This window comes from Barbus barbus (genome assembly GCF_936440315.1).
Source record: "Barbus barbus genome assembly, chromosome: 3".
NCBI classification, from domain to species: domain Eukaryota; kingdom Metazoa; phylum Chordata; class Actinopteri; order Cypriniformes; family Cyprinidae; genus Barbus; species Barbus barbus.
Genome location: NC_136731.1, coordinates 45512215 through 45522947, shown reverse-complemented (window position 1 = coordinate 45522947; position 10733 = coordinate 45512215).

Here is a 10733-nt window from a genome sequence, read left to right as displayed (position 1 = left end):
ACCCTGAAGGATCTACCGGTGAGACAGGATTCAAACCAGCAAAGTGGAATCCCAGTGATGCCCAGTGATGAGAGGTTTTGAAGATGAATATGAACTTTATTCACTGTGAAAACTTTAGATGATGTTTCTTTGTCATGTCCCTTGTAATGGCTGGTTATGACAGATTTATCCAGATGATATTCTATTGCTTGATGCATTATTGTGTCAAATTTGGTGAGGATGCAGCATCAGACCTGAAAGACCTGAAGATGATCTTCTTACTGTGATATCTTTGTGTATAATTGTGTAGAGCAGATTTATTGAAACTCTTCCCACATGCAGTGCAGTGATACGGTTTCTCTCCAGTGTGGATCCTCTCATGTGTTTTCAGGGCTCCTGACTGACTGAATCTCTTGTCACAGTGTGAACACTTGAATGGTTTCTCTCCGGTATGAACTCTCATGTGAAGCTCAAGTTTATATTTGCATGTCAAACTCTTTCCACACTGAGTGCAGGTGAAAGATTTCTTGTCTTCCTTAATATTATCTGTTTGCTTTGACAGCAGCTTTTTCTCCAGTTTTGAAGTGATTTATTCCCTCAACTTCACTCAATTCTTCATTGTCCTCATTTTGAAGTGAAGTGAAGTGACATACTGCCAAGTTTGATGACCCATACTTGGAATTCGTGCTCTGCATTTAACCCATCCAACGTGCACACACACAGCAGTGAACACACACACACACACAGCAGTGAACACACACACACCGTGAACACACACCCGGAGCAGTGAACACACACACACACACAGCAGTGAACACACACACACACACAGCAGTGAACACACACACACACACAGTGAACACACACACACTGTGAACACACACACACTGTGAACACTCACACACAGCAGTGAACACACACACACAGTGAACACACACACACAGTGAACACACACACACAGTGAACACACACACACAGCAGTGAACACACACACACCGTGAACACACACCCGGAGCAGTGAACACACACACACACACAGCAGTGAACACACACACACACACAGCAGTGAACACACACACACACACAGTGAACACACACACACTGTGAACACACACACACTGTGAACACTCACACACAGCAGTGAACACACACACACAGTGAACACACACACACAGTGAACACACACACACAGTGAACACACACACACAGCAGTGAACACACACACACCGTGAACATACACCCAGAGCAGTGAACACACACACACACACAGCAGTGAACACACACACACACAGCAGTGAACACACACACACACACACACACACACAGTGAACACACACACACACACACACACACACACAGTGAACACACACACACCGTGAACACACACACACAGCAGTGAACACACACACACACACACACACAGTGAACACACACACACACACACACACACACACACACAGTGAACACACACACATAGTGAACACACACACACAGTGAACACACACACACACACACACACACACAGTGAACACACACACACCGTGAACACACACACAGCAGTGAACACACACACACACAGTGAACACACACACACACAGTGAACACACACACACCGTGAACACACACACACAGCAGTGAACACACACACAGCAGTGAACACACACACACAGCAGTGAACACACACACACACAGTGAACACACACACACAGTGAACACACACACACACACACACACACAGTGAACACACACACACACCGTGAACACACACACAGCAGTGAACACACACACACACACACACACACAGTGAACGCACACACACACACACACACACAGTGAACACACACACACAGCAGTGAACACACACACACACACACACACACACAGTGAACACACACACACCGTGAACACACACACACACACACACACACAGCAGTGAACACACACACAGCAGTGAACACACACACACAGTGAACACACACACACACAGCAGTGAACACACACACACACACAGTGAACACACACACACCGTGAACACACACACACAGCAGTGAATACACACACACCGTGAACACACACACACCGTGAACACACACACACAGCAGTGAACACACACACACCGTGAACACACACCCGGAGCAGTGGGCAGCATTTATGCTGCGGCGCCCGGGGAGCAGTTTGGGGTTTATTGTCATTCTGCTACATGTGGGGACATACAGTGGAACGAAATGTCGTGTCTCGCAGGACCACGGTGCTACATAAATACAGACAAACAACAATGAAGTAAAAAACACTATAAACCTATACACTACTAACCTACTGACAGATTTAACTATAAGTATACTATATATAAGTATTTACCCTATACAAACTAAAAAATAGAGGATAAAAAATACAAACTATACGAATGCTTCCCAAATACTGTACATGTGCAAAGAGAGACATTTGAGTCAGCAGCTGGTTGGGGAACAGTGCAGGATGATTTGTAGTGCATGAGCATGTAAACATACATATATTGCTGAGTCTTTTGTGAGATTGTGCACACGCAGCAGTGTGTGTAAGTGTCCATAGTGCACATAGTGTAAAGTGTAAGTGTCCATAGTGTAAAGTGTCCATAGTGCACATAGAGGAGAGTGTCCATAGTGTAAAGTGTCCATAGTGCACATAGTGTAAAGTGTAAGTGTCCATAGTGTAAAGTGTCCATAGTGCACATAGAGGAGAGTGTCCATAGTGTAAAGTGTCCATAGTGCACATAGTGTAAAGTGTAAGTGTCCATAGTGTAAAGTGTCCATAGTGCACATAGTGTAAAGTGTAAGTGTCCATAGTGTAAAGTGTCCATAGTGCACATAGAGGAGAGTGTCCATAGTGTAAAGTGTCCATAGTGCACATAGTGTAAAGTGTAAGTTTCCATAGTGTAAAGTGTCCATAGTGTAAAGTGTCTAGTGCACATAGAGGAGAGTGTGTTACTACAGGTGGTTTGAACAGGCCCACTCACCTGTGTGTAGCACACTTTGAATTGCACAAAAAATAAAAATAAAATAAATAAAAAAAATTAAAGTTCCATACAGTTTTTCTTTGGTGTGGTAAGGTTTGGGGTGGGGGGTGGTCCATGTTCAGGTAGGGGTTTGCATGGGGTTTCAGAGGGGGGCGGGGTGGTTTGAGTTCAGGGCTCTCACAGCCTGGGGGAAAAAGCTGTTGAGCAGTCTGGCGGAGCGGGCTCTGATGCTCCGGTACCGTCTTCCTGATGGTAGGAGCTGGAAGAGACTGTGGGAGGGATGGGTGGAGTCCTTCACGATGCTGTTGGTTTTGCTGGAGCATAGTGTAAGGAAGATGTCCAGGATGGAGGAGAGAGGGGCACCGATGATCTTTGCAGCTGTGTTCACTGTCCGCTGGAGGGTCTTGCGGTCAGCAGCACTGCAGTTCCCGTACCAGACAGTGATGCAGCTGGTCAGCACACTCTCAATGGTGCCTCTGTAGAATGTGGTGAGGATGCATGGAGGGAGACTTGCTCTTTTCAGCCGGCGGAGAAAGTGTAGGCGCTGTTGTGCCTTTTTGGAGAGTGACCTGGTGTTGGTGGTCCAGGTGAGATCCTCTGTGATGTGCACCCCCAGGAATTTAGTGCTGCTGACTCTCTCCACAGTCGAGCTGTCGATGGTCAGTGGGGGGTGGTCAACGGAGTTTCTTCTGAAGTCCATCACAACCTCCTTTGTCTTCTCCACATTGAGGGACAGATTGTTTGTGCCACACCATTCAGCCAGCTGTGCCACTTCCTCTCTGTAGTGTGTTTCATCGTTGTTGCTGATGAGACCTACCACAGGTGTTTTTTGTCGTGGTATTGAGGGTGGAGAGAGCGCTGGACATTCACTCCCCCCACCTACAATCCCTGCCGGCCCGAGACTCAAACCCGCAACCTCTGGACTACGAGTCCGACTCTCTAACCATTAGGCCACAACTTCCCATTTCTTCAATTAACTCTGAAATAAAAGCAAAAACAGATCCTTTGTCAGTAACTCATAATAAAGTGAAAAGACATACAATTGACCCCTGATGTAACAGCGGAAATTAGACAATTGCCATTTTGATAATTGTGATGCAGTTTTATAAATACATCTAGTAAATTTAATATATCTGTCCCTAAAAATTTCCATGAATGATGTTCATTGATCTTCAAATTATGATTTTTTAAAACATTATAGACACATATCCCATGTTTCTAATGCTGAAGAACACTTATTTGAACTATTGATGTGTATCCTGAAGAAGGCTTTGAAGCCAGAACATGTAGATCTATACTGCATTATTTTAATGATTTAGCTCAGTTCAATAAAGGGTTTTTATTGTTACTACGAGTGCCTTGGAGTAATTCATCTTTTCAGTTTGATATCTTAATTTGTGTTCTGAAGATGAACGGTGGTCTTTTGGGTTTGGAAGGACAGAATTAATGACAGAATTTTCATCTCTTTAAGATCAGATCAGTGTGAACAGTCCAATCATCCTCACAAACAGACAGTGTGGGGGATTTCTGAAGGAACTGTAGTAACAGTGTTTGTTCATGTGTTGAGAAACTCTGTGGTGCTGTTCTGAGAACACGTGTGCTTGACTTTCCAGTGTGACCTCACTTCCTGTTTTCATCCTGCTCTTTCAGCATCTTACGAGAATGCAAGAATGTTGAACTTTCCTTCAGTGACATCACGCCCAAAAATGACCAAGAAGGGCTATAAAACCTATTAAAAAAATCGTGTGCCCCCCTCCTCCTCCTCCTTGATGAATCCCCATCCCACCTCAGACTACCAAATAATTTCACTAAACATTATGAAAAATGTATGCTTTTTTAAATTTAAAATACCTACAGGGGCAAAAAACACCTCCATCACTTGAAACGTTGAAGAATAGCATAGAGAGAATAACTGTTATTATTCTCTTTATTTTATTTTATTATTTATTTTTGTGGGTTTCATGCAGTCCACTATGGCATAGGACACACACCAAATGTTAAGTTACAGTAGAACTCATAAGTAAGGATAGGAATCTTCAGGCACTTCATGTTCTGATCCAATTCTGATTCTGGGAGTCACGATCCGATTCCAAAACAATTCTTGATCTACATTTTTCCCCCAATTAATTCTTCTGCTGTGCAAATACTTCTTTACAACTTTACATACTCTATCACAGATGAAGTGAATAAAATCCAATATTTGTCAGATACACAGACGTTTCGGAAACATTTTCATGAGCAACAGAAACACTTTTTGTATACTGCTTAATGCACCATCTGCTCAAGAATAAAGTTCAACGTAAACTATTTAAATACTAATAAAGTGGGGGTATATATGCTTTCATCAGTGTTTTGATAAACGTGACTCAATATAACATTGCGACTACAGTAAAAAAACGCTTTTACTGTTCTAAACACAGATTTATGCGCAGTATTGGATTTGAAGATGTTAGAAACACACGTCGCTGTTGTCAGCAATCGTGAAGATTCTTCGGACTTGGTGAGTATCAATCCGTGAGGTTAAAGTAAGAGGAATGTCAGTCACAATAAGTCTCTCTGTCTTGACAGATCCTAGAGATTGGCAGCGTCAGAGCGGCAGAGACACACGAGGATTCAACCAAGCCACCGGGGACAGACGAGGAGGATGACTGGAAGAGGACAAGGCAGAAGGTAAGTAAGGACAGGTAAGTATTCACAAGTATCTATACTCAGCTTTTAGGGAAGCAGAGACGGTCCATGTAGCAATCCTGAGATCGGACTTTGCAGTGCTTGTCACGTCACTTCAAGATCGGACCAAGTAGTGAGCTGAGGGAAGTGCTTTTATGAGTGTGGTGATTGGAGATTGATGAGTTGCAGGTGCGGGTGATGATTGGAGATAAACAGGTGACAGTGATGAGTGACGGGGAAGACGGGCCATTCTGTGACATTACCTCCCCCTCCCGGACGGCGCGTCCCGCGACGTAACAACAATAATACCGGGGAGGGGGGGTGGGCACCCTGGAGGCTGGAGCAGAACCTGGACAGGACAGGGAAGCCTCCAGGGCGGATCAGGAGCCTTAGGAGGCCAGGGCAGGACTGGAGGCTCGGGAGACCATGGCAGATCCGGAGACTCGGGAGGCCGTGGTGGATCAGGAGCCTTGGGAGGCCATGGCGGAACAGGAGACTCGGGGGGCCATGGCGGATCAGGAGACTCGGGGGGCCATGGCGGATCAGGAGGCTTGGGATGCCATGGCGGGACAGGAGGCGTGGGCAGCCGTGGCGGATCAGGAGACTTGGGATGCCATGGCGGATCAGGAGACTCGGGGAGCCATGGCGGGACAGGAGGCTTGGGATGCCATGGCAGGACAGGAGGCTTGGGCAGCCATGGCAGATCTGGGAGCTTGGGCAGCCATGGCCATATTTTTTTGGGAAGCCCAAAGGGATTCATGAGGCCATGAGAAATGAGCCATAGTGGCCCTGACAAATGTCCCTAGCAAGGCCACTATGGCTACTAGGATTACAAGTATATAGCCCCCCCCCAAAATTTATTTGGGAATGTTCCCCATAAAGGGTCCACCGAGGAGCGGGCTCTGTGGGGCGCTCAGAGGGAGCGGGCTCTAGGGGGCGCTCTGGAGGAGCGGGCACTTGAGGGCGCTCTGGAGGAGCGGGCACTTGAGGGCGCTCTGGAGGAGCGGGCACTTGAGGGCGCACGGGAGGCGCGGAGCTGGATAGAACCAGCGAAGACGCAGGAGGGCGCTCTTGCAGCGCGGACACCTGAGGGCGCTCGTGCAGCGCGGACACCTGAGGGCGCTCGTGCAGCGCGGACACTAGAGGGCGCTCGTGCAGCGCGGACATTAGAGGGCGCTCTTGCAGCGCGGACATTAGAGGGCGCTCTGGCAGCGCGGACATTAGAGGGCGCTCTGGCAGCGCGGACATTAGAGGGCGCACGGGAGGCGCGGAGCTGGACGGGACCAGCGGAGACGAAGGAGAGCTGGACGGGACCAGCGGGAACTCAGGTGGGCTGGACGGGACCAGCGGGAACTCAGGTGGGCTGGACGGGACCAGCGGGAACTCAGGTGGGCTCGACGGGACCAGCGGGAACTCAGGTGGGCTCGACGGGACCAGCGGGAACTCAGGTGAGCACTTGCGAGGTGCAGGAATTGGTGGGCGCAGACGAGGAGCAGGCAATGGAAGGCACTGGCGAGGAGCTGGCACTGGAGGGCGCTTGCGAGGAGCAGGCACTGGAAGGCACTGATGAGAAGAAGACATTGGAGAAAGAACGGGAGCCGAGAACTCCGGGGGAAGAGCCTCATCCATTAGCCCCTCGTTCTGCGTTGGAGGAGCCTGAGTGTGAGTGGGCAGTGGAATCATCCCCATCTCCAACGGCGCAACGTTCATTGCCGGTTGCGGCGGATTCCTCACCGCCGCTGACGGAACATACTTCGCCGTGGGTGGAGGAAGCAGGAGGATCAGCAACGACCCTCCGTTGCGGGGAACCAGAACCAGTCGCCTCCTCATTTTCGGTTAAGGTCCGATCTTCTGTAACGGAACGGGTCGGACACAGAAGGTAAGTGAAATCACAAGGTGTTTATTTACAAGGTGAACAGCAATCAGCAATCGTGAAGATTCTTCGGACTTGGTGAGTATCAATCCGTGAGGTTAAAGTAAGAGGAATGTCAGTCACAATAAGTCTCTCTGTCTTGACAGATCCTAGAGATTGGCAGCGTCAGAGCGGCAGAGACACACGAGGATTCAACCAAGCCACCGGGGACAGACGAGGAGGATGACTGGAAGAGGACAAGGCAGAAGGTAAGTAAGGACAGGTAAGTATTCACAGGTATCTATACTCAGCTTTTAGGGAAGCAGAGACGGTCCATGTAGCAATCCTGAGATCGGACTTTGCAGTGCTTGTCACGTCACTTCAAGATCGGACCAAGTAGTGAGCTGAGGGAAGTGCTTTTATGAGTGTGGTGATTGGAGATTGATGAGTTGCAGGTGCGGGTGATGATTGGAGATAAACAGGTGACAGTGATGAGTGACGGGGAAGAAGGGCCATTCTGTGACAAAAATACATTTCAGTTATGTTTTTTTTTTTTTTTCCTCTGCATTATTGCCATTTGATTATTACTGATGAGATCATAGACAGTGGCAGCTTTAACAGGCTGCATTCAGACTAATGCACAGATCTATTTCTATATATCACACAGGGGCGTAGATTATGCGGGGGACGCGGGGGACGTGTCCCCCCACTTTTTATAAAAAGTAAATTCGTCCCCCGCACTTTTTCATTGGACAGTTGTGTTCTCGACATGTTGATGTTTTAATGGAGCAATGTATATAAATGCAGAATGATTTAAAATTCAAAGAGACAAGATATACATGACGTTTACGTTTCCATGGCAATCAGTCACTCAGTTTGTGACGTCACGACATGCCCAGGCTCGCGCCCGCGGTCCCGCGCCGTATCCATCATTCATTAGAGGTCGCGATGAGTTCAAAGCGGCAAGAAACTCTTCACTCCTTTTTTACGAAGAAGTCAAGCAGCGTAAGTTGTCATGTGGGATCCGAACAGTGTTGCACAATGTTGAGTGACTCTGCCTATTGATCTTGTTAAATAATTAGCAAGTTTTGATGTTCATTATATGACAAAAAAGCTGCCTGGACAAACATGCACTTATTTATTTTCAGTGTATTTTTCCGTAACTCTTTTGTAACGTCTTTTATTTTAACACGTATGTATGTTATCAGAACCCTTCAAATAAGAATAAAGATAATGTTGAACTGAGATTTTACAGCGTTTGCAGCATTGTGACACTCTGCCAATTCTACATGATGTATTTCAATCAAGTATAGCACTGATCTGATACAGGACCGATCTTTATTTAGGGGTGCTCTGTCATTATTGCACTAATTTGACGTTTTTATGTGTTGTCAAGAATGAACAAGAAACAGTCAGCCTAGGTTTGTTAGGACAGAATCAGGACGACACACAAGAAAATCAAACTTCACAGCTGAGAAGAACTGATAGAGTGGCTTTTAACACCTGGCTGTTTTTACATTGTATAAAATCTATTAATACACAAGCGTTTGTAGGATTATATATGGACCAATCATAGAAAACACAAAATTAGTCAAATATAGAAAAATAAAAAATAACATTAGTATGATGAACAACTTCTGAGCTATAATTTTTAACTACAGTAGGTGATTATTAGCTTGCATATTGGTTGTTTATTAGCACTTAAGCACATATTAATTCTGTATTCTGCATGATCATATTCTGCATCCCATAATCCTAAACTTAACAACTACAACGACTACCTTACAAGCTATTAATAAGCAGTAAATGAAGAGTTTATTGACGTAAAAGTCATAGTTAATAGTGAATATGTGTTTATCATTCTAAAGTGTTAAAAAATAATTTAGGATACAAATGATTGGTTATTGTCCAGCAGTGTATTTAATTAGATATTTTCTTCTGTATGTCACTATTCCCTGTATGTAGATGTTTCAAACACTGCTTTATTTGCTGTAGACAGAGACAGAAGTGAATAGATGAGAGTGAATGAGTTTCAGTGAGGCTTCAGAGGTAAAGATTATTTACAGCATTGTCTATGATAAGATATTTCTTTTAACATAGACTAATCAGACTAATGTATAATAGAACAGAACAGAATAAAGGAGTATGTGAATGTGCAAGTATCCATTACTGTGTGCCATGTACTCTACATACAACACTCGCAAAATACAATCTCAAATATGTCAACAATAGTACCCTTATAAGAACATCTTTGTAACTTATACTCAAAAAGGTACCAATATGTACCGTAATGTACAACTATGAAACTTTTTGGGGTAAATAAGGTACAAAGATGTGCTTTTAATGGTACTGTCCCAGTGACAAGCTGTTGTATTTCTTTCTTTCTTTTTTCTCTCTTTCTTTCCTTCTGTTTTATAATCATATATAATAATATAATCATAAAGCATATTAAGCAAAAAGGTATGATTAAAAATAAAACCTGTCAATTAGACAAGGGTTAATAAAAAACAAACAAACAAAAAAAAAAAACAGGTATAACACTAGACATTCCGTCCCCCCCACTTTTGAAATGATGGCTACGCCCCTGATATCACATGTTTTGTCCTGCTCTGAAAACATAACTGACTGTGTGTACATCAATTTTGTATAAAATTATTCGAAAATGCAAGTGCATTTAACCGTAGCGGCAATCAAGCTTCAGGACAAGCAAACACAAAGTGCACGTGAAGGTCTGTCAGTGTGTGAGTTTCGTGCATCTAATAGTACTGCATTCCAAATGGTATAAATGAAAGCATATCTAAAGTAAAACATGGTGAGTAGAAGCACACACTGTCAAGCAATGTGCACGTCTCACAGTGCAAATTCTGTGCAACACCTGCCTGGGTCTGTGTGACTTCGTCTATGGCTTTTCTCTTCCCTTTCACAAACCGATCCATCTCCCATTCTAAATTATGTCCTTTGGCTCTTTACTGTTTTATTTATTTTCTTTTTCTGCTGATGACCCGCGGCCCCCCTGCAATATTTATGGTATAAAAATGACTACCTCTGAATAAGAGACTGAGCTCTGCTATGATGGAGAGGTAGTCATTTAGTTCTCTGCATCGGTTAGGAAATGAAGTGCAAATAACTTCTGTGTATCTACCAAAAGCTATGCAGAATTCTGGCAGTGTGAGAACACGTTTTGTTTGAGGTATGGAGTTTTTTAGATTGATGGTTAAAGGGCCACAGTCAAAAGAGTGGAGG